The sequence below is a fragment of the Urocampus carinirostris genome, chromosome 11 (assembly GCF_059441175.1).
Source record: "Urocampus carinirostris isolate Australia breed hairy pipefish chromosome 11, RoL_Ucar_1.0, whole genome shotgun sequence".
Lineage (NCBI taxonomy): Eukaryota > Metazoa > Chordata > Actinopteri > Syngnathiformes > Syngnathidae > Urocampus > Urocampus carinirostris.
In genome coordinates this window covers 36258675-36282030 of record NC_142359.1, presented here as the reverse complement: position 1 = coordinate 36282030, position 23356 = coordinate 36258675, and the positions used below count along the sequence as shown (strand labels likewise).

General features: G+C 39.2%; 1 protein-coding gene across 1 annotated transcript in view; it reads left to right on the top strand.

Moving 5' to 3' along the window:
• The window catches only part of chrm2a (cholinergic receptor, muscarinic 2a), a 103976-nt gene that overhangs the window by 28496 nt on the left and 52124 nt on the right, over nt 1-23356 (top strand). The window contains exons 2-3 of the mRNA XM_088348546.1: nt 15628-15736; nt 16813-16861. The gene's annotated coding sequence lies outside the window, so the exon portion shown is untranslated. The remainder of the gene's footprint in view (nt 1-15627; nt 15737-16812; nt 16862-23356) is intronic.

The window sequence follows — 23356 nt, the reverse complement described above, 5'->3', positions numbered from 1 at the left end:
TATATATATATATATATATCATCTCATCTCATTAGCCGTACCGCTTATCCTCATTAGGGTCGCGGGGGGGGGGCTGGAGCCCATCCCAGCCATCTCCGGGCAGTGGGCAGGGGACACCCTGAACTGGTTGCCAGCCAATCGCAGGGCACACAGGGACAGACAACGCATTCGCTCATTCACACCTAGGGACAATTTGGACCGGCCATTTCACCTGAAATGTATGTCTTTGGAATGTGGGAGGAAACCGGAGTGCCCGGAGGAAACCCACGCAAGCACGGGGAGAACATACAAACACCGCACAGGAAGTCTGGAGCTGGATTTGAACCCACGACAGGTTCCCATGACATGAACTGTGCCGCACAAGCGCTAACCACTGCATCACCGTGCTGCCTATATATATATATATATATATATATATATATATATATATATAATATATTTTCCCCTCATTCAAGTGCATATTTCTCACGGCTTTCCCAAGTCTTCATTACAGAGCCGAATGGCCAGGCTGATCATTAGGATGATGGGGAGGTAGGCGGAATAAGCGGAATGATGAAGCGGGAGGCGAGCCGGATGAAAAATGCCATTGCGGCCGGCGCAGAAAAGGAGAAAAGAAGTGACCAAATAAATCACCGGCCAGCAGATAATTGGACGAGTGGCTCTCTTGGGGAACGACGCGGTGCTTCCCGTGAAAAGTGACACCATAATTTGCAATTAACTTGAGAGAGAATGGACCAACAGATCGCTTCTCTTTGGATAAATGGTGCGAATGGAATACCTGGTAGAACGGACGGCATTCTCATTACGGACATTAAGCTCGGGCCAAAAGTCGACGCTCGAGACGCCTCACTTTCTGAATGCGGTGTCCCCGAGCAATCAAGGCGGCGGGATATACGTTAGGTCAGGCGCAGGTTCCTCTGTTTTTTGCTTTTTCGTTCCCGACAATCCGCTTGCATATATCAACTTCCGACCGGGGCAATTTCAAAGTAAATGACTCGCCTCGTTCCAAAAGTAAAGGAATGATTTCAAGCGAATCCCCTCGGATGAGTCGCTGCAGAATGCAAAGCAGGAATAATGACGCACGTTTGCAGATGGATATGATGCTAACACTTTATACGCTCTATCGCAGTGGTTCTCAACTGGTCTGAATTAAGGACCCATTGTCCCACCCTGATTACAACCCGAGAAAATTGACGACTCGAAGTAATATGAGATAAAAAACACGTTGATTTCCAAGTAATATACAAAATGGTCCCATTAATGTACACTAGTCATGTACGTCCTGTGATCTGTCATACAATTTATAATATGGTGGCCGCCAGTATTGCCTACCGCAGTAAAAAATAAATGGGTACTGTAAATTAAAAAAGGAAAGTTGACTTTAAGGGCTGCTGCATTGAGGATAAAGATTTTATTTTTTACTGAATCTGGAACAACTGCCTAATTTGCCAAGGGATTGCTGCTGTTTTCAAAGTAAATGAAATGCATTTATATAGCGCTTTTGAGGTCACTGAAACCTTCCAAAGACCTTACCCATGTATAGACACTCACGCGCCAAGGGGAGTCTTCTATGCAAGGCGCATTTCTGCTTTTCAAAGTCGTGATCAAGTACTCAGAGAATCCAGGGATTGAACTTGCGATCTCTTGGTTCAAAGAGAAGCACTCTACCTCCTAAGCTACCGCCACTGAGTCAATATAATATTGTGCTGACCTGTCAATTAATGAATGGGGTTAAGAGCCTCCCAATGGTAGTTTTAGGTATTGCAGCTACAGTTTATAACTTCCTGTAGTCCGCATGAACCACTTCCTGTTGTAACAAGCCATGTTGGAAGCACTTTGTATGTTCTCCGTGGGAATTTCAGTTATATTAACCTTGGAGTGGAACAAACTTTTTACTATTCTGACCTGGATAATAAGTCCGGGGTATTGACGACAGATAGCAAACAACTCGTTAAGACCAGAAGATTTCAGCAAAGCTTTCAACCTGGAATCAAGCCTCGGTCTTTATTGTTGTTAGCTTTCTGTCGTCACTACGTATTATCCAGGACAGAATAAATATCAAGAGGCACTGCTAGACGAAACATGCTGATTACAGAAACCTGGAAATGATTGCGGTGAAAAGGCGAAGCAACTGTAAGCTGTTTAAACGGCAAAGCAGCACTTTTTCACAAGTCAAATGAAAACACTACAAAGGCAGGCTACGAGGTCGCGACGCTGATTGCTAAGCACTGCAAACCTTTCACGAAAAGTGCATTTTTAAAGACTGTTAAAAGAAGGCCAGACTGAATAATCGGCCTTCCCACATTTTCGACTTACCAAATCTGGCTCGCTTTGAGAAAAGATTAGACACCCCTAATGTACACACAAAGTCATTAATGGTAGAAACCAGGCATATCACTCAAAGTGTTGCTATACAGACACAGGTGTGCTTACATATTAAACATGTGTTTATCTTGATGGCAAAGAGAATAGACGACTACTTAATTAAAGATTAACGTACTGCTTTCACTGCTTATAGTTGGATCTTGACTTAAACATGTTACCCGTGCCATGTGGTTTACACATTTATTTTCCGACAGTTCAATCATATAATTCTTAGTAGATTTGAGAAGATAAGCACACACTTTTTGTGATTAGGGGTCATACAAATAAAGGTGACTTGACTTGATTTGGAAAATAAAAAAGAACTAAATAATTTCTTGTCATTATTGCACATTTCCAACTAAGCATGGTAACTAGTATATGCAACAAAATTTGAGTTGGTATTCCAAGGCAAATACATAATAAAGGCTTTGAAAGCCCAAGACTCACTAAAATGTCGTCCCACCAGTTGAGAACCACTGCTCTATCACATTGATTATTTTTAAGGTACCTAGCCAGTTAGCAGAAGTGAGGGTTCACTTTGATTTTAGAGATTTTTTTCTACTTAAGTCTACACCTTGTTGGGGAGATTTTCGTAAAATTAAGAATGTATTGACTAAGTCAGATATTCAATTACTGATGATTTGATAAATAAAAACAGCGCACCTTTTTTTTGATGACTTGATCTGCTTTAAGTTGTCTTTGTGAATTGCAGTAGCTTCTGTCCTGCCCACTTGTTTACTCACAATAGCAAAACTAGCTGGGATTAACACAAGGGGTGTCAGACACACGGCTTGATGACGCTGAGAGAAGCACAAGATAAAAGCAATCTGCAGTTTTAAATATGTCCACTTGATGTTGTTAAAGCCAGTCACCACTGCCAAATACATTGTAGCTGTTTACTCTTTCTTTCTCTTGTGCACTCTCTTGCTTTTCTCTCTCTATCTTTCTCTCTCTAGCTATCTTTCTCACTCAGTCTCCTTTCCTCTCTTTTTTCTCTCTTTCTCTCACTCTGTCCCTTTCTCCCATTCTCTCTCTATGTATCTCTCTTTGATTCTTTCTCACACTGTCTTTCTCTTTTGTTTCTCCTTTCTCTTGTATTCTATTTCTCCCTCTGTCACTCTCTTACATGATCACTGTTTTTCTCTTAACCGTACAACGTTTAGTATATTTTAAAGGGACGCTGTGTAATATTTGACCCCTAGATTTCGCTGTATTGTGTAGTGCAAATAATAATAAGCGCTACAAAGCACAAGGAAGAATGCAAACTACGAAAATTCAAAGTGACCAAACTGCATCGTGATTCTACTCATAAGTTTTTGGGGGTACCCTTAGCAGCAAGATGACGGACAATCATGTCAGCTCCCTTGAGGTTTTGTCAGGTCATGTTATCTAAAATCAATATATATTTCACGTCTTAAAAAAATGCACGTATATATGTTCATTCATTTGGGAAGCTAAGCAGGGTCGGGCCTGCTTACTACTTGGATGGGAGACTGCCTGGGAGTAAATAGGTCATTTGGGGCACACTCTGCTGGGACAGCAGTGACTGTACCCCCTGGTACAGTCGTTAAAAATGAATTTCTCCAAGGGGACAAAATGATTGAATTATTATTATTATTTTCACATTAGCATGTGTTTTTGTTATTTTTTCAAATCAATATGTTTTATTTTATTTAAGTTTTTGCACTTGGAGGTAGTGAATTATACACAATTTCCCTTCAATATTAACAAAAAAAGGTCCCATATTTCAATACTTGAATAAATACAATCAGATTTGTTTTGAAGTGTTATTTTTTTACTTAATAAAATCAATCATCAATTGTATTTTCCGTTTAAAAATACAGGATTTTATTTTGGGGCAAAATTACCAGTTCTATTTCAGATCCATAACCAATATGCTAGCTTACCATTGCTTTTGTTATTTCTCAACTTGCAAATGAATTGGATGACATATTAAGCAAAAAAGATGTTACCAAATAATAAGTAATAAAGAGTAAAGAGAGCAAACAGTATGAAATTTCCTTTTCCTGACTTAATCGACACAGAGATGCTGCAAATCGGCTAAAACTTTTCCGTTAACAACAGTCGTGTTGACCTTTACGTCGTAAACTCAGACTTATTGCGAGCCTCATTACGAGCCAATACAAAAGCGTTTGAAATTCCACTCATGCTAACTTGTGATTGACAAAGTTTGACGGGAGCTTTGCGATCCTGCGAAACAATTACGAGGACCGGCTTGACCCCGAGCTCGTCAATATCGGCGGGTTTGCGTCAGTCTCGTTCAGTAAAAAGCCGCCAGCGCTGAGCTGTTTGGTAATCCTAACCCATCGGGCCCGGTTAACAACTTCCAATTATGGGTGACGGGGGAACTAGACCCCATCTGCTTAAGCGACTTCGGCCCCCATGCGATCAATGGCGCGGGAAAAGACTGTAAAACTGCAGGAAAGCGAGACGACCTTGTCCAACCGCCTGATTAACCGCCCCAAAAAGGTTGAACGAGCCATATTGGACCCAAAAAAACCCAACATAAGTTTGTAGCCGCAAAAAAATTAAAAGCTTTATATATGCCTTATAAGAAAGGCTATGCATACTGTATGTATATACAGTAATCCCTCAGTTATTATGGTTTATGGGGACCAGAACCCCCGTGAAAAGTAAAAAAATCCACAACGTAACATCGCACCCTGACCAGAGGGTCAAACTTACCTCAAGATGAAGTCCATATAACTCTAACAATTTAAGATGAAAAAAAAAAGAAGAACACAGAGTTGCAATTTAATGAATGGTGTTTATTGCCATTATACAAAAGTACGACAAAATCGGAGGGCTCTTTTCACTGTAACATGATTCAGAGAGCAGCTGGCTAGCTGCACGCTAGTATTGTTTATATTGAGCGAATCCTCTGCAATGATTAAGACATAAGCATCTCAAATTGGTCGTTTCCCTCAAGTCTCAGTTTGATGTCATTCGTTTCACGACGTTTGTGAGATACAAGCTGCGTAGGGGTAGCTCTGGAGGGTTGTTACGTAGATAAGTCATAGCAGAGGTAAGTTCAAGTCTGGCCTGGGGGCCTGTTGTGTCCCGTGATCAAATTTTTACCGACCTGCAGCCTCTTCTGTAAATTAATACTTGGGTCGCCAGTAATATTGAAAGAAGTATTTGTACAAAAGAATAACCTATCACAATTTCACCAGATGATGGCAGCAGCCATTTGGCCACCCTGCCGTTGGTTTTCCGTGATAATTTTAACCCACCTTATGGCGACTGTAAATAAAAGAAGGAAAATTGACTTTGAGGCCTGCAACTTCCAGGACAAGTGGAAATTTGAGTATCTTTCTCACCGAAATTCGAAACAAATGTGTCTCCCTAATTTGCCAAGAAAATGAAACTGTTTTCAAATAATATCATATCAAGAGGCACTGCCAGATAAAACATGCTAATTACAAAAATCTATCTGGAAACAAATGCTGTGAAAAGGTGAAGCCAGTGGAAGCTGTTTTAACAGCACAGCAGCGCTTTTTCAAGAGTCATCCGGGATTGCTTCAAAGGCAAGCAAGGAGGTTGCAACACTGATCGTCAAGCACTGCAAAGCTTTTACGGAGGATGAATTTATTAAAGACTGGACAAGGAATGCCAGGCTGAATAGTTGGCCCTCACACATTTTTGGCTTACCAAATCCGACCCGCTTTCTGAAAAGTTTGGTCACCCCTGTCATAGCAGTAGGATGTACCGGCAGCCTTTCTCCCTAAGCCGCCTTAGTTCCTTCCCGAACCCAATCACAATCCACAGTGGCGCTTCTACAATTACCTCCAAACATAATCAGACGTTAGTGTCAATATCTGCAAACGACACAGGAATAATGTGGCGAGTGCTCCCTGTCAGGATTAGCGGCAATCGCTTAATCAAGTGGACTTTATTCCATAATAGTAAGAAAACAATGTTAATACCTCCGCTGGGACTCATATAAAGACCATTTTGCTCGTTGTTTTCTCAAATCTTTAGGATGAAGATAGAAGATGAAATTCTTGACCCATGTTCAGAAAAATAATTTTACCCAATGGAATGAAATGTTTCAGTTTTTATGTATTATTTCCCTTTTTACAACATTTTTTTTTGTTTTGTCTTTCTATTATCAAAATGAGGAAAAAAATCATTAAAATGATCAAAATGATCTTATATGGCAAATGGTTTTCCGCTTTTTAAGTATTATTTTCAAATACTCATCAAAATTTGTTCTTGAAAGGGCAGTATTTATTTTTTAGCACCTCCTAGTAGTCCAGAAAAATTTCATTCATTAAAAAATACAATAAAAAATAATAAAAATATATATATCTGTATATATATATATATATATATATATATATATATATATATATATATATATATATATATATATATATACCGTATTTTACGCACTATGAGGCGCACCTAAAAGCCTTTGGTTTTTTTCAAAAGCTGACCATGCGCCTTATAATACAGTCACCTTATATATGGATCAATATTAAGTCGCGAAGTCTTGCAACTAAGGCAAGCAGCCGCCGACTAGATTTTCCCCCGAAGGCGAAGTAGCCCGCGTTGTGTGCTGGGATTTATATACAGGCGTTTCAATTCCTAACCAATGTGTCAATCATCATTTGAATCAGTCACTATTGGCTAAAGTTATTCGGAGGTAAAGGGGGCGGATCCTTTTTATCATTTACAGGCTCGCATAGGCTAAAGGGGCGAAACAAAGACTGCAATTGGTCGAAAAAGATGAATGTGAATCACACGTTGGGTTGCACTACGGCATAGAGAAAACATTTTTACTATTCTGTATTTGTAAATATTTCACTCTCCTGGATTTACTACACTCACGGTTGTAAGAAGACCATGGTTACGTATCATTATTGAACGTGATGGCTGCAAGAGAACTTAGGTGAGCTATGCGACTTTATATTTTCCCGGTATCTTGTTTTAGAACGATCTTGATGTTTCTGTGATGAGTCTATTTTTAAACTAAATTCAATTCAAAGTGTTTATTGTCATATGCACAGTAAAGAACCCTGTTTCCCTGCACAATAAAATTCTTACTTTGCTGTCCACACAGTTGCCAGCAAAAAATAAAATGGAAACTAAGAAATGTTTGGCATTTCTTGAATCCCAAGACTTTAACCTTCCGAATGATATTTGAAACGATGCATTTGAGTGATTGGTGACATCGTACAAACACAGTGTCCGTACATGTCTGAGACACGTATTTGCTTCTTTGCAAGCTTTCGGAATGTTAAGGGGGTAATAAGTTTAACTGAACTATCTTACTGTTTTGTCGATGTTCCCATTGTAGCGCCTTATAATCCGGTGCACCTTATGTATGAAAAATATAGGACCAAAAACTATTTTTTGGGGGTGCACATATATATATATATATATATATATATATATATATATATATATATATATATATATATATATATATATATACTAAGCAAAAATAGATGAACCATCATTTCAAACGTGCATTTTTTTAGTCAAGCTACTGCTTTTATTATATCAAATGCCACACAGGAAGCCATCTTGGTACCCAGAAAACCAAAAACCTCACAAGATGCTAGGGAAATATATAGAGAATAAAATGAAACCATTTGGTCACTTCGAGTCTCCGTAGTTTCTTCTTTGTGTTTTGTGGCATTCATTTTTGGACACATGACACAATACAACGACATCTAGTTGTCAAGTAATGGACACTTTAGAATAAGTCAAATCATCTACCATCTACTATAACAGACCATTCAAATTCATATATGTATATTTATGTATAAGTGTGTTTTTATTTTACTCAATAAAAAGGTAATTAATAGTAAGATGAGAAAATGTATCCCTAAAATGTGTTTCTTGTGGTGTAATTTTAAGCATTTTTTTCCTTATTTTACTTTCTTCTTTTCTTTGTTATTTTATGAAATACATAAAATGAGCAAAACAGTTCAATATGGCAGGTTATAATGATCATTTTCAGCATATTTATTTTGGCCAAAATTGCTTCTTAATATTTGTAAAATGATCTTCTAATCAGCCGATAATGTAATCGATAAATCCCCCCCCCCCCCCCCCCCCCCAAAAAAAAAAAAAATTAGCATTTGTTAAAATGAAACACAAAAAAATTGTCGATGCATCATAACGTTAAAAAAGTATTTGCCAACAGGGAAATGCTTTTCCCCTTTATTCGGTTCTAAAATGGCTTTAAGACAGAACTCCACTGATCTGAAAGTGAGGCTTTAATACGTCTCCAACAGGGTTTAAATATGATTGGATTACGCCGCTGGATTACCTTTAGGAGGGTTAGCTTGCCTCCAGCTGCTAAAAGGAATGTAGAGCATTAGCGATTAAAAGGGGGTAAAAATGAATGGATTAAAGTGAATTCAATTTAAAATAAGACCAAAAATATTTCTCGAAAACTACAGTGCAGAATGATTTAACTGCGACAACAAAAAATGTTTAAATAATTTATAAAACTATAAGAAGTAAATGATATCTCCAGACAGAAGAGCAGTTTCAGCGACAGACTGCTGTCACTGTCTTGTGCTACGGACAGACTGAAGAGATCTTTTCTTTCTCATGCCATGAGGCTCTTTAATTCTACCCGGCAGAGTAAAAGCCCACATTAAACCACACCACCTACATTGCATATTACCGAATTTTATTGCAATATGTATTCTGTGTAGCACTATTTAGTTATTCTATATAACACGCTACAGTGGGTATTTGCACGTCACACTGGGTATTTGTATATTGTATTCTTTTTGCTTTATTATTGTATTGTTCTCAGCTCAGGGATGCTGCTGGAAATGTGAATTTCCCTTCGGGGATGAATAAAGTATCTATCTATCTATCTATCTATCTATCTATCTATCTATCTATCTATCTATCTATCTATCTATCTATCTATCTATCTATCTATCTATCTATCTATCTATCTATCTGATAGAATAAAGTGATGTTTATTCAAGTGGGACAAAAAAACGATACGTTTAAATAAAATGTTAACCATATAACAAAAATTTTAAACGTGGGTGTTATTTAATCACATGTTTTTCATTTATCACACCAATCAATTTTCACACATTTATTCTCACGTGTCTGTTTAATGAAAAGTGTGCTAATTTTAAATAACACACATTCTCTTGGACATTCCTCCTAAAATGTTAAGTAAAATTGGACTAATACTAATGAAACAATAAACTTACCAAACATGCACGGAACAAGCAACTATTCAAATTACATTTTTAACAATTAGGGAAATAACTAACCAACCATTTGTTTATAGCAGAGGTAAACCTATATGTATTTTCTTTAGAATATGTTCTACACCTGCTGACAAAACTTAAAGGGGACACTGTGTAATATACAGTGCCTCCTAGTGGTACAAACAATTTTCACCCAGTAAAAAACATGATTTTGAATACCAAGCAAAAATGCATGAACTATCTTAGCAATGTTGTTCGTTGAGAAATGTGTCTTTCTTTTACACCGTGCAATTCCCATTTAAGCCGGCGCCATGTTTGTGCGGCATTCTGCCGCCACGCTGTGCCGTTTTTCACTGGCGCTCGCTTGCACCATATAACACTGAGCCATCTAGCGGTCAAATATTACACATCATTGGTTTTAGTTATCCTTGTTTGTCGTGTATGAATGGAAGAGTAAAATTAAACTGTTGTATCCATTCCATGGGTCAGCCATTTTGACACATGTTGTAGAGCTGGCATGTCAAACATCATAATTTCATATGGTTCACTCGGACATTTTATTATGTAGAAAAAACTCAGATCACAAACATGAAACAATCGTAGGGCCATTCCAAACTGCAACATAATGTCATTCAGAAACACTAAAAAAATTACTGAAGAAAGTAACTCTACTAGTATGGTTGCCAAAGATGTGGGCTGTTCACAGTCAGCTGTATCGAAGATTTGGACCAAGTAAAAACCGCATGGGAAGGTTGTTAAAGTGAAGCGTACTAGTAGTCCAAGGAAGACATGTAGGTGTGAAAACAGAAAATGCACAACAAGACAAATGAAGAGGAAATGGAAAGAAGTAGTAGTCAATGTATGTGAAAGAACTGCAGAATTTCCGAAAGAAAATGGGATTTTCATAAAGGAAAACTAAAAGGAAAAACACAAAAGAACAAAACTGCAATGGGCTGAGGAGAGGCAATCATGGACTGTGGATGATTGGGTTATCTTTAGTGATGAGTCACAAATCTGTATTGGACAAGGTGATGATGTTGGAACTTTTGTTAAGTGCCGTTCTGGTTAGATTTACAAAGAGGTCTGCCTAAATAAAAAATAAGAAAGAAGAAAAAAATCCAGATTCCCACAGTCCTTAATGATATCGAGCTGCATGTCAAGCAAAGGCACTGGGGAGATGGCAGCCGTCAAATCTGCAATAAATGCACATATTTAGATTGACATTTTGGACAGCTTTGTTATTCCTTCTATTAAAAAAAATGTTTGGGGGGTTTCCCAAGATGACAATGGATCATGCCGCAGAGAAAAAACTGTGAAAGCATTCCTTGAAGAAAGATGCATCGTTGCAGATGCAGTCAATATGATGGCTTGCAAATAGCCCAGATCTCAACCCAATTGAAAACCTGTGGTGGTAATTTAAAAAAATTGACCCTAGCAAGCAGCTCGGCGGCGCTGTGGTTAGCGCGTGTGGGGCACAGTTCTGAGGTCGCGAGATAAAACCTTTCTGTGTGGAGTTTTCATGTTCTCCACGTGCTTGCATGGGTTTCCTCCGGGCACTCCGATTTCCTCCCACATCCCAAAAACATGCATGTCAGGTGAATTGGCCTTTCCAAATTGTCCCTAGGTGAATGAGCGAGTGAGTTGTCTGTCTCTATGTGCCCTGCGACTGGCTGGCAACCAGTTCAGGGTGTCCCCTGCCCACTGTCCGAAGATAGCTGACATGGGCTCTAGCACCCCCGCGACCCTTCTGAGGATAAGCGGTGCAAATAATGGATGGATGGATGGATGTCCACAGCAAGGCCCGAGCTGCAAAGATGAACTGGCAACTGCAATCAAAGAGAGTTGGCACCAGATTGATGAAGGATACTGTTTGTCACTCATCAAGTCCATGCCTCAGAGACAGCAAGCTGTCATAAAAGCCAATGGTGGTGCAACTAAGTACTAGTGATATTGTAATTTCTTAGTCTGTTTTTCATGAATCCAAATTTTCCTTATCAGAATGCAGTGATTTCATGTTTTTTCCCTGTGCATGGTCTATAAAAGTAGCATTTACTGACCACCACAAAGTTCTTTATTTGTTTACTTTTGTGTTTCTGAATACCAAGGAGTTGCACCTTTCAATAACTTTATTATTTTTCCATGCTTTTTATCTGAGTTTGTCCTACAGAATGAAATGTCGGGTTGAGGTACTGAAAAACAAAGCTAAACGTTTGGCGTTGACATTTGTTTTACTGATCTGGCCCACCTAAGAATATAAAGTCGGCGCTCAGCCCCCGAGCCAAACTGAGTTTGACATGCCTGTTGCCGAATGAAATGCCATCATTATCAGGACTTTTTGACCCCCAGACCCGAGTCCTAATCATTTGAACCAACCAGGAACCAATACTGACATTGAGTCCCTACCTGATATTTATTTTCCTAGAAAAAAAGGGAAAAAATTCAAACTTTAAAAGAGTTATACATGATAGTAAAATTTCATTTTACAGCAAAAATAATTCACCAAAATGAATTACTTCCAATCTCTCCTGAGCCACCATGACCACAAGTAATGAGAAAAGCTTTATATTCCCAATTTACTCAAAATTTTAAAGGGACAGTATGAGGTATTTAAATTTAAAAATTTAAAAGAAAACTTTCATTCAGTAAAACATTGAAAATAATAATAATAATAATAACAATAATACCAGGCAATAATATCCAAACCATCATACTGATGTTAATTTTTATTTAAAAAAAAAATCATAAGTCGAGAAATGTGTTTTTCTTTTACAAAGGTGGAATGCCTACCTAAGATTGCCACTATGTTTGTCTGACAACTTGCTGTTACACTGTGCTCTGTGGCACTGATTTTTGGTCGCATCAGACAATACTGTACCGTGTCATCTAGTGGTAAAATATTAAAAACTGGGGCTTTAAGCTATGAAACCACCCAATTGAAACTGATGTATAGAATAAATTTTTAAACTTTTTCGATGGATGGTGTGCCTCGTGATTGTCTAATGAAAAAAGGGGCCTTAGCTTCAAAAGGGTTAGAAAACAATAAACAAAACAACTGCAGAAAACCGTCAAACCGACTTAACAACAGAAATAATGTGGTACATCCACTTTATTCTATTGAACTTCTCCGTTGTGATTTATCCATCAATCATTTTGCAGCTCATTCTATAAATTTTCATCTGAGCGTGTTGCCAAGAAGCGTTCATTTGACTGGAATTTTTTGACTGTTGAATTATGCGATCTGGCAGCATTGGCAGAATTTCACTCGCACAGCAGCAGATGTGATCTCGGCTGGCAGATCTACCGTAAGACATGGCGCTCGTTTAAGCTCCCTCGCTCCTTTGCCAGCCTCCTCCCAAGGGGTAAAATGAAAACCTAGGAGATGGACGTGATGGAGCGGGGAAGACCACAGTAGCCACTGCTTGCAAAAACTTCATCAAGTTCAAAGCAACGATCTGATGTTCTTTGTCGTCTTTAGAATGAGTCGAAATGATTAACCCATGGATGCCTGACCTACCAGTACAGTCTTCTATGAGTGGTGGTGAAAGACTAATGGCCAAAATAATAAATTTCATCATTTTATAAACATGTTTTATGAAAAATACCTGGAATATGAGAATATTACAAATGTTATATTTGTAAATATTTCAATGAATAAAAACCCATGTGGTAATTTCAGACCCCACTAATGCAGGGTTAAAGGAGCCGTACAGAATCTGGAACTTTTTTACTCCCTGCCTCCATCTCCTGGGTACGGGCATGACTTCAACCTCACTCAGCTCATTTATGATGCGCATGCAAGTATGTGCATTTTTAAATGAGCCCAAATGAACTTGTTTTTTCATGTTTCTTGGGCTTTCGGTTAGTGCTTGGACTCTTCTTACGCTCACCATTTTCTTGCTACACTGAAAAACAGAAACAAAATAAAAAGATCCATCTCCAGCACGTTTCCCGTCCCCGTTTCTTGTACCCAATGAGTTCCGCTCCGAACAGCTTTACTATGTATGATAAAAGTAGAAAGGCGCATTGTAAAATAAAGCATAAGGGCGGTTTGAACTTGGTTGATTATGATTAAGATAAATAGCAATCCCCGTTTTTAGTGGTGTTGCATTCCAAAATACAACCTGTCATTTAGTGATTTATTTATATATTGCTCAAGAAAAGTAAATTGGTGGCTCAAGTATTTGTTTAACAAATAAAAGTACTGTACTTTATACTTTTTTTTTTCTTTACAAATAACTTCTGTACTTTTAAAATATCATTTTAAAAATCATCTTGCCTCTTAAGCATTTACTGATCCGCTTTACTTTAAATTATGAATTGCAGCCATCATGTGGATGTTAAAACTGCATTTACTTTCGAGGTTTGTCCTAAATCAAAATAAATGTTCAATTATTAAACATTTTTCCAAAATTACCAGGGAGCACCAAGTACCCAGTATGGCTCCAAAGTTAGTTTAGCTGTTCAAGAAGTCAAGCTTTGTTGGCGATAATACACCTCCTCAAAAGAATGCAGAATTTAATACATGATGAAGAGTAGCAAAACCACGATATGTAAACGGTGATACAGCAAAGAATTACTGTACTTAATAGAGAACACATTATTTAACTTTCAACTTTTTAGGAACGCTTTAAACGACACAAGAATAAAAAAGAAATGAAGTAGGGGTGCAGGGGCGATGAGCCATTTACAATCTTCAGGAAAGACAAGCATTTGTTTTTGTTTCCTGCTGTAGATGATTCATTTAAAAACACAATTTTTTGGCTTTGTGATGAGTCAAGACAAAGCCAAAGTCCATTATCGGAAAGCTCTATCTACACAGCAGACAAACAGAACACATTCCCAACTTCATTGATATAATCTTCTAATGCAGCTTGTAAAATCCTCAAATAGTAAAAACAGTGTGTTTTATGTAACAGTCTCGGAGCGAAAAGCTTGCAGGCTAAGAAAACTCGAATGCCTCAGTAGGATTATCAACCATAAACTTGATAAAAGATCTCCTTGAAAAAGGTGCCGGTGTAAAATAAAATAAAACACTTCATAACATGAGCTAAAAGAGTCATGATGAAAGACATTCCACCGGCTTTAAAAAGTTGCATTTGTTGGATGAAGTTTAGAGTAAAAAAACAATTCAATCCAGTTCTAGAAAAATAAGCTTGATGGTAATTAAATAACTGCAGACATTTAAAAGAGGCGATTGGTCAAGAACCTTGCAAAATACGAAAAATGACAATAAAAGCATGAATATCTTTTTATGGAAATGAGTTATTTACAGGGGTGGCACAGCACCTGAGTGGCAGGGTTCTAAGGGGGGGCAGTGGCTCAGGAGGTAGAGCTCTCGTCTTGGGATCAAGAGATGGCAGTTCGAATCCCGGCTCCTCCGTGTTGTATTTCAAAGTGTCCTTGGGTAAGACACTGAACCCCTAATACCCCCAATAAGCAGGTTAGCGCCTTACATGGCTGCACGGCCGCTATTGGGAAATGTGAAGCGCTTTGGGAAGTCTTGACTTGAAAAGCGCTATATAAATGCAGATCATTTCATTTCATAAGGTCATGGGTTCGAGAGTTTGCATTTTTTCTCCTTGCTGGCTTGGGTTTCCTCTGGGCACTCCGGTTTCCTCCCACATTCCAAAAACATGCATGTTAGGTTAATTTGATGGTTTAAATTAGGTGTGAATGAGAAACTGATTTGTATGTGTGCCCTGCGACTGGCTGGCAACCAGTTCAGGGTCTCCCCTGCCCACTGCCCGAAAATAGCTGGTATGGGCTCCAGCACCCCCGCCACCCTACTGAGGATAAGCGGTGCAGGAAATGGATGCATGGACGGAGTTATTTCCTGGAAGTTTTTAATCGTTGACTGTTAAGTTATAAAAGCTTTGGTTGTATGAAATAATTGTGATATAAACATTTCTGCTGAACGATGTCAGGTTATAAAAGGGATCACTCTATCCTAAAATAGTCTGTAAAAAGTGTTTTCATGTTAAAATTAATACGTTTTCTATCGGTATGTGACACTAATACTAACGTCACGGCTTTTCTTGCACAGCAACCATGGCAAATCATCACAAACCTGGAGGAGAGCCTGCCAGCTGCTTCCCTATTGCCCTGATTGGTGTCAAGTCTGGCTTGAACATGAAGGCGGTCGTGATAGACCTGTAAGTACCATCCGTCCAGCCTCTTCTGCATATCTGATATTGGTTAAAGGGTCGCAACAGTCTCAGGGGAAGTACAGACCTACCTATTTCCAGCCACTTTGTACAGCTCATCCAATGGATCACAAGGCCTTCCCAGGCTAGTATGGAGACAAAGTCTCTCCAGGTCACATGTCCTAGGTCACTTTTAGAGCATGTCCGAAAACACATCCCAAGGGAGGACTTCAGATGCCCAAGCCACCTCAATGGCTCCTTGCAACAAACTATACTGTGCCCCTCCTGGATGATTGAGCATCTCACCCTATCTCTGGTTCAGGGAAAACCCGTACACTCAGCGGTCAAACTCATTTGAGCGGTTTGTATCTGGGATTCTTTCAAGAAGTCACGATTCTCAGATCCTTAAACTCTCCCACTTGGTGCAGGATCTCATCCCTGACATCGAAGAGGGAACGACACTCTTTTCTGGATGAGAACCAAGGTCTCCAATTTGGTTGTGCTCATCTTGGTCCCAGGGTCTGCGAAACATTCCAGAATTAGTGTCAATGGGCAGCCTTGGTGAAGTCCAGTCATTACTGGAGACAAACTCGACTTGCTGCCGACATCGCGGACCAAACTTTGGCACCGATCATTCAGGGACTGTACAGCCCGGTTCAGACAGTACGGTATCCCATACCCCCGAACCACCACCACAAGTTTCCCCAAGGTACCTGAGCACTAACATCTGTCCCGAAATGAAGGAAGCCATCAGTCAGTCTGAAGTGAATTGTAATTGGAAATTGGAAAAAGGGAAGTCTTCAGGCCTGGTTGAATCTACTTTTAATGTATGGACTCGCAACATTTACATAATGCACGTGCTCCACTTAGCCTAGAAGGAAACATCCATTAGCACAAATGAATTCTCAATACTTACAGTGTTATTATGCAGAATGCCAGCGACAGGTGCTATTTCTTTTTCTTTATTTCATCTGGTCTTTTTTCTTTGTCTGTTTGTGTTAATGTTAAAGCTCGCACGTCTGGCTTGTAAAGACCTTGAGTCTCTGGATGAGAGTTAAACATCTTTCTTTACTTTCCTTTTATAGTTCTGCCGGAGCGAGAGGTTAATCACCGAGTGGGAAGAGATCTTCTCAGGTAAAGAATGCGAAGTGGTGGCTTGACTTCCATGCAATTGAGTTCATAAGTAAAAAGTCATCTGAGAAAGACAACAAACCATTGTTCAGGATGCAGTCGATGCATTACAAAAAGTGGGGGGGAAATGCAGGAATACTGTACTGAGGCACCTCGACATACAAGCTTAATTTGTAACAGGTTCTAACTCGTAGTTCAAATTGCTTGTGTAACGAGCAAGTTTAAATAATTGAAAACCAAATTGCCCGTTTCCGACCTCTCAAAAAAATCAGTATGACCCCAAATCACTAAAAAATACAGTTATAAGATGAGATGGTGTGGAAGTGTGTCGGAAGGAGGGGAAGGTCGGTGCGAAAAGAAGGATGGACCACTTATATTTATTTTTACACCCCGTTTCTTTCGTCCATCTCTTCTCAATTTCAAAGCCCTACAGAAAATGTAGTTCTGTAGCTATATAGGCATCAGATATATCAAAAGAAAGCTTAAACCCTCATTTCTCATTAAAAAAAGGATTGTTTCTCGCTTTTACTTATGTTTAGTAAAAACAGTTGAAAACACTGCTAAGTTTCATAGAAATACCAAGAAAGCTTCTGAGGAAAAGGTTTTTTTTTTGTGAAAGGATGGATTTCAAGCAGAACATTAAACTGGGTGCTTTTTTTTTGTTTGCATCCGTGATACCTCCAATATCTAAACAATGCTTTCCATAAACACACGGGCACTTTGCTTGCAAAATTGCATTTTTATTGCAATAACACTGAACAATACATTAACTTTTGGACACCTTGGCGATCGCGTTCCCACGGCCGACCGTGTCCCTGCGGACATGCACGAAATGTCATACTCTCTTACAAGACGACGACCATGGGACTTCATCATCTTATTTTGAGAGGATAAAGCTCTGTTGGGGAATTGTAAGTGTGTATTACTATATATCCATAAATTTGCTGTTCTCAGCACATAGGTACACTACACTAACGCGCTACGTGGGTCTGCCCATGCAATCTCCTTAGTTGGAAAAAGGTAGCAACAACACGAAGTGGGTGATCCCTCGATGTGTGGACAGAGATCTGTTTAAATCCACTCCTGCCATCTAATGTGGATTTTTCATACGGAAATAATTCCCTGAGGCTTTATTTTTGCTGAGGATCTCCACCAAACCCTGGGGTAGCAGTAGTTCAGGAGGTAAAGCGCTTGCCTTGGAAAAAACAGGTTCCAAGCTCAGTCCCTGGCTCCTCTGAGTTGAATGTTGAAGTGTCCTTGGGCAAAACACTGAATCCCTAATGCCCCAGATAAACAGGTAGATCCCTGCTATATGTGTGTGTGTATGGGTAAGTGCAGGGTTGGGTAGGGTTACTTTAACTTGATTACTTTCAATTACTTTTGGATTACTCCAATACCAAATATGCTAATAAAAGACAAAATAAACTAAATATGAATACAATTCTGACTCACAACACGTGGTAATCTTTATCTCCTGGCTCTGATCTCTTTGATCTCCGGCAAAACTAACATAAAATGCAACAGAAACAAAATGAAAATAAATCCTAACAGCTTGCCAACATCATTTTTGCCGTTCCATGTGTTCTGTTACTCCCCAAGCCTGCACACAATTTAGTAATTGTACTCATATTTAGTTTCTTTTGTCTTTTATTAGCATATTTGGTATTGGAGTAATCAAAAAGTAATTGAAAGTAATCAAGTTAAAGTAACCCTACCCAACCCCGGGTAAGTGTGACGTACATTGCAAAGTGCTTTGGGAGGTTTACAATGATTGGTTAAAAGCGCTATAGTAATGCAGTCCATTTACCATTTATAATGGTTTTGAAAAACACAAAAAAAACGTATTCTAACGTTTTAGCATTCAGGTACAATGCTTCTGAAAACATATTATGACATTAAATAAGTTAATTCATTTTCTTTAATGATAGGTTTGGAAAATGCCAAAAAATGCCCGAGTATGGTCAAGCACGCAACACCCTCATTGTATTGAGCGTCCTTGCCCAGTCATTTATTGTTGGGCTTCAAAATCGTTTAGAAAGTCCTACCAGTTGACACCACACATCACATCCACTCTGTTCACACTCTGAGTCCACTTGTCACTTTATTATCATCCACATTTGCGGCCTTTCGTCTGACGCATCGGCATCGAGGGCTCTTTGTTGCCACTAGGGCGAAGCAGAGGGGAATGGAACGGGAAACGGATCGGGGAATGGATTGGGCCCGAGCGTACGGCGCGAGCATCTGATCCGTATGCAGCACGGTGCCGCACGGCATCCATTAGCGGCGGGACGTGGCGCGAGCAAGCGGCTAAAAGTGTCAAATATGCATGAGTGAGCGACATCCTCCAGGCAACGAATGCGATCGTTAAGATGCTAGCGTCCTCCCTGCAGGCATGCAGATATGCGACTGTTGAATTTTTTAAAGCGCTCGTTTAAAAGAGACTCTTTGGCCACAGGCTTGCCTGTATAATTGAACAATTGTACCAATGACATTATGAAACAGCTCCGAATAAAATCGTATTTATTAAGGACACACTGTTCTAAATGACATTGAACTACTTTATTTTAGATGTCTTTCACAAATGACTTTATTCAGGATTGTAATTGGCAAAAGCAGCCTGAATACTTCAAGGAAAAAAAGGAATGTTTCTAGACTTCTTCTTGCCTTAAGTTCATGTTCGTTTGTGAGACCGTCAAGCTAGCCAATGTTTGAACCCTGTTTTAATTACTTTTACAAATATCAACGTCCTCGTTAAAAAGTGCTGTAGAAGATTTGGACCTTTTGACTCAGTAACGCCATCTTTGGCTTAAGTTATCATTGCAGCCTCTGTCAAGCTCTGCAGGTACATGCATTTTTTTTTAGACGGGTTCAAAAAAAGGCTTCTTTTTTCATCTCTTTGGGGGTTCGGATTGTCAATTGAAATGTATTTGAAAGCGGCCCTTTCTTACTCTTACCTTTTTTTGCTAGACTAACAAAACCGTGGTGACAAGCATTATGTCACTCTCCGCCCACCCTCATCCCCCAACCCCATTCCTGCTTTCTTATGCATTGTGTGTCCCAAACGGCATTGCTACAAATAAGCTGAAAGCAGATAGGTGCAGTGGAAAAATATTATAAATACTTTCTACTTTTAACTTTATAAGGACACCTCCAACCACACAACCCACCTTTAGGGGTGATCCAAGATGGCGGCGCGCGCGAGTGCAGCGGCTTTATGGTCTCCAGTTCGTCTTTTGTTTTTCAGTGTTCTTTTATCCCTCATATTTTCCCTTCGACTCCTTTCACAACTACAATAACATCCATAACATCCCGAGGGATATATAGAGACCACCGGATCTCCCTGGGTGATCCGCCTGCTGACAACGACGGAGTAAAAGTAAAAAGCTGCCGGTCGGGCCTAGGCTAAGAAGGCGACCACACAGACCAGCGCTTCCAAGCATGTTCCTGACCAACGCCAGATCCGTTGTCCACAAGATGAGTGAATTTGAGCTGCGGATCGCCACCAACAGCTTCGTCCGACATTGCAGTATTTTTGTCATCACGGAGTCTTGGCTTCCCCGACGCCGCAGTCCGACTAGCAGAACGCACGCTTCACCGGCACGACCGAGACGGAGACTTCGTTAAAAACAGGGGTGGGGGGCTATGCGCTACAATAACAGCCTAATCATTGACACACACTGATAAAGAGTTTCTAGCAGTATCGTGTAGACCCTTCTACGCTGTATATACTGAGAGAGCTAACTGTGGTCATTGTGGTTGCTGTTTACATTCCACCGGATGCTAACGTTCCACCGGATGCTAACGTTGGCATAGCGCTAAATCTCCTGCCCGCTGCTATCAATAAACAGCAGCTTGCACACCCCGATGGAGCTTTTATCGTCACCGGCGACTTTAATCATGCATGCTTAAGGACAGTACTTCTAAAATTCATTCAATACGTGGACTGAGCAACCAGGGGAAAAAACACTGGACCGTGTGTACAGTAAGATCAAACATCTAGTTGGATCCGGCCATCTCTGTCTGTCCCTCACCCCCTCATGCGCCCCCCTCCGGAGGAAAACAAAGCCTGCAACAAGGACAGTACAAACATCTTCTTTGTTCCTTTATCTTTTTTGTTTTCCTTATCCTCACTGTAAAACGTGGGCCTGGAGTGCCTTGTCCAATTCCGGTGTCACAATATATTCAACCCATGTTGTAACAATGACAATAAAGATAGATTCTATTATATTCTAAATCATGTCTATGTACTAATTAAGAATGAAAAAAATAAAGACTTATGGTAACATAATTGAAGCAAATGTTAGCATTAGAAGCATTAGCTAGGTGCTAGCTAACATAGAGTGTTCAACATAGGCTGGCAAAATCCGCAGCAATTTTAAAAATGCAATTTAACAGACTGAAATATTTCAAAATCCCTGCGAAGACTAAATTTAAAAAAATAGGTTTCTAACTTTTATATTAAATGCTTTGATGCAAAAAAATAACTTTTTAAATATTTCTCAAAGGGACACTGTAAAATTTTGCTACTAAATGTTGCAGTATTGTGTAGTAAAACCTTAAACGAGTGCTACAAGGCACAAGGAAGAATACAAACTACGGAAACTTAACATTGTGTAAAATAAATGCAGTTTTAATGATTTTCTTATTTGTACTTATTATTTACACTTATGTACATTGCACTATTTACAATGCACAATTATTGATTTATTTATTTTCCTATTTATACTGATAGTCTGATCTTTTTTACATATTTTTGTTTACCCTGGGGTACCATGTCTAATCTCGTTACATACAGTACATTGTTTCACAATATTGATATGAATGACAATAAAGACTATTCTAATTCTATTCTTCTATTTTTTTAATTAACATTTATATGATAGTTCATGCAGTTTTGCATATCATCTAAATTATTATGGTAACTTTTCTTTATGAAGGCTTTTTTTTTTTACCTCTACGATGTGATAAATAATGCACACTGTCCCTTTAAGGATTCAAAAAAAAAAACAATTATGACATGACTATTAGCTAGTTGCTAGCTGCTAGTGGAGTGTCCATTATATCCTTGCAGAATCTGCAACACAAATAGTTCCATTATGACTCTTTACACTTTGATGCCAGCAAATAGATACAGTTACATTTAAATATGGCGCCTTTCTAGTAAAAAAAAGCTCCAGTTGTACGGACATCGCTCTGTTAGCTTTTATAGTACGTTTCTTGCGTGCTTAGGTTGGTTGTAGGAAGTCTCAAATATAAGATATGAAACATAACTGAAAACTATTCATTTTTTCATCATTCGGCTACCTTATGAGATGCCGAGCCTGGTTCCTCTCAATGCGGGTCTCTCCGGGATGACTGAGGTTTTCATTCTATCTGTAAGGGAGAGCTTAGCCACTCATTTCAGCAACTTTATCCGGGATTTGTTCTTTTGGTCATGACCCACAGTTAATGACCATCGGTGAGGGTAGGACAACCGCAGATCAACTGGTAAATCGAAATATATGCCTTTCGGCTCAGCGCCTTCTTTACCACAACAGACTGGTACAGGATCCGCTTGACGGCAGATGCTGCACTGATCCAACTGTCCATCTTCTGCTTGATTCCACCCTCACTCTTCAACAAGACCCCGAGATACTTACACTCCTTCATTTGGTGCAGGATCTCATCCCAAAGCCAGAAAAAGGATGCCATTCTTTTTCGGCAAGAACCATGGTCTCTGATTTGCAGGTGCTGATTTCATACCGATTACTTCGCACTCGGCCGCGAACCATTTCAGTGAGAGCTGAAGATCACAGCTTAAGGAAGCCACCATCACCACATTATCTGCAATAAGCAAAGATGCAATGCTGAGTCCCCAAAACCAGAACCCATACCCGCCTAGAAATTCTGTCGATTAACAGAATCGGTGACAAAGGGCAGCCTCGATAGAGTGGAAACAAATCTGACTTACCGCCGGCATTGCGGACCTAACACTGGCACTGGTCATACAGGGACTAAACAGCCGTCTTTTTTTGGGGGGGTTGTTTCTGGAAAATGGGGTACCGTTTTTTATCAACTAATTTCTTGAACGAATTAAGTACAGTTTCAACAAGAGTTTAACGCTTGAGTAGTTTTTAGACTTTTGTCAGTAGTGGCTCATTATGTGGTGTATCAGGTCATGTTTTGGGATGTTCTTATAACCAAATAAATGAACGGTCTGCTGAGTTTTCAACAAATGTTAATTGTATTTTGTCTTATAAACAAAAAACTTAATGTAAGTTCTGCTTGTGGGTCCCACTGACAGTACATTTCAAATATCTGTTGAAATAAGTGAATACTTAAAATAATGTAAATATATTTAAATATTTTTGTCCAATTCGGTTACTACCAGTTAAATACAGTATTGATAAACATAAATATATGAATTATTTTATGGAAAACCATTATTTTCTATGAAAAATGTTATTAAAATAAACATTAAAAAATATGAGAGTAACTGGTCAAAAGATTCCTTTTATT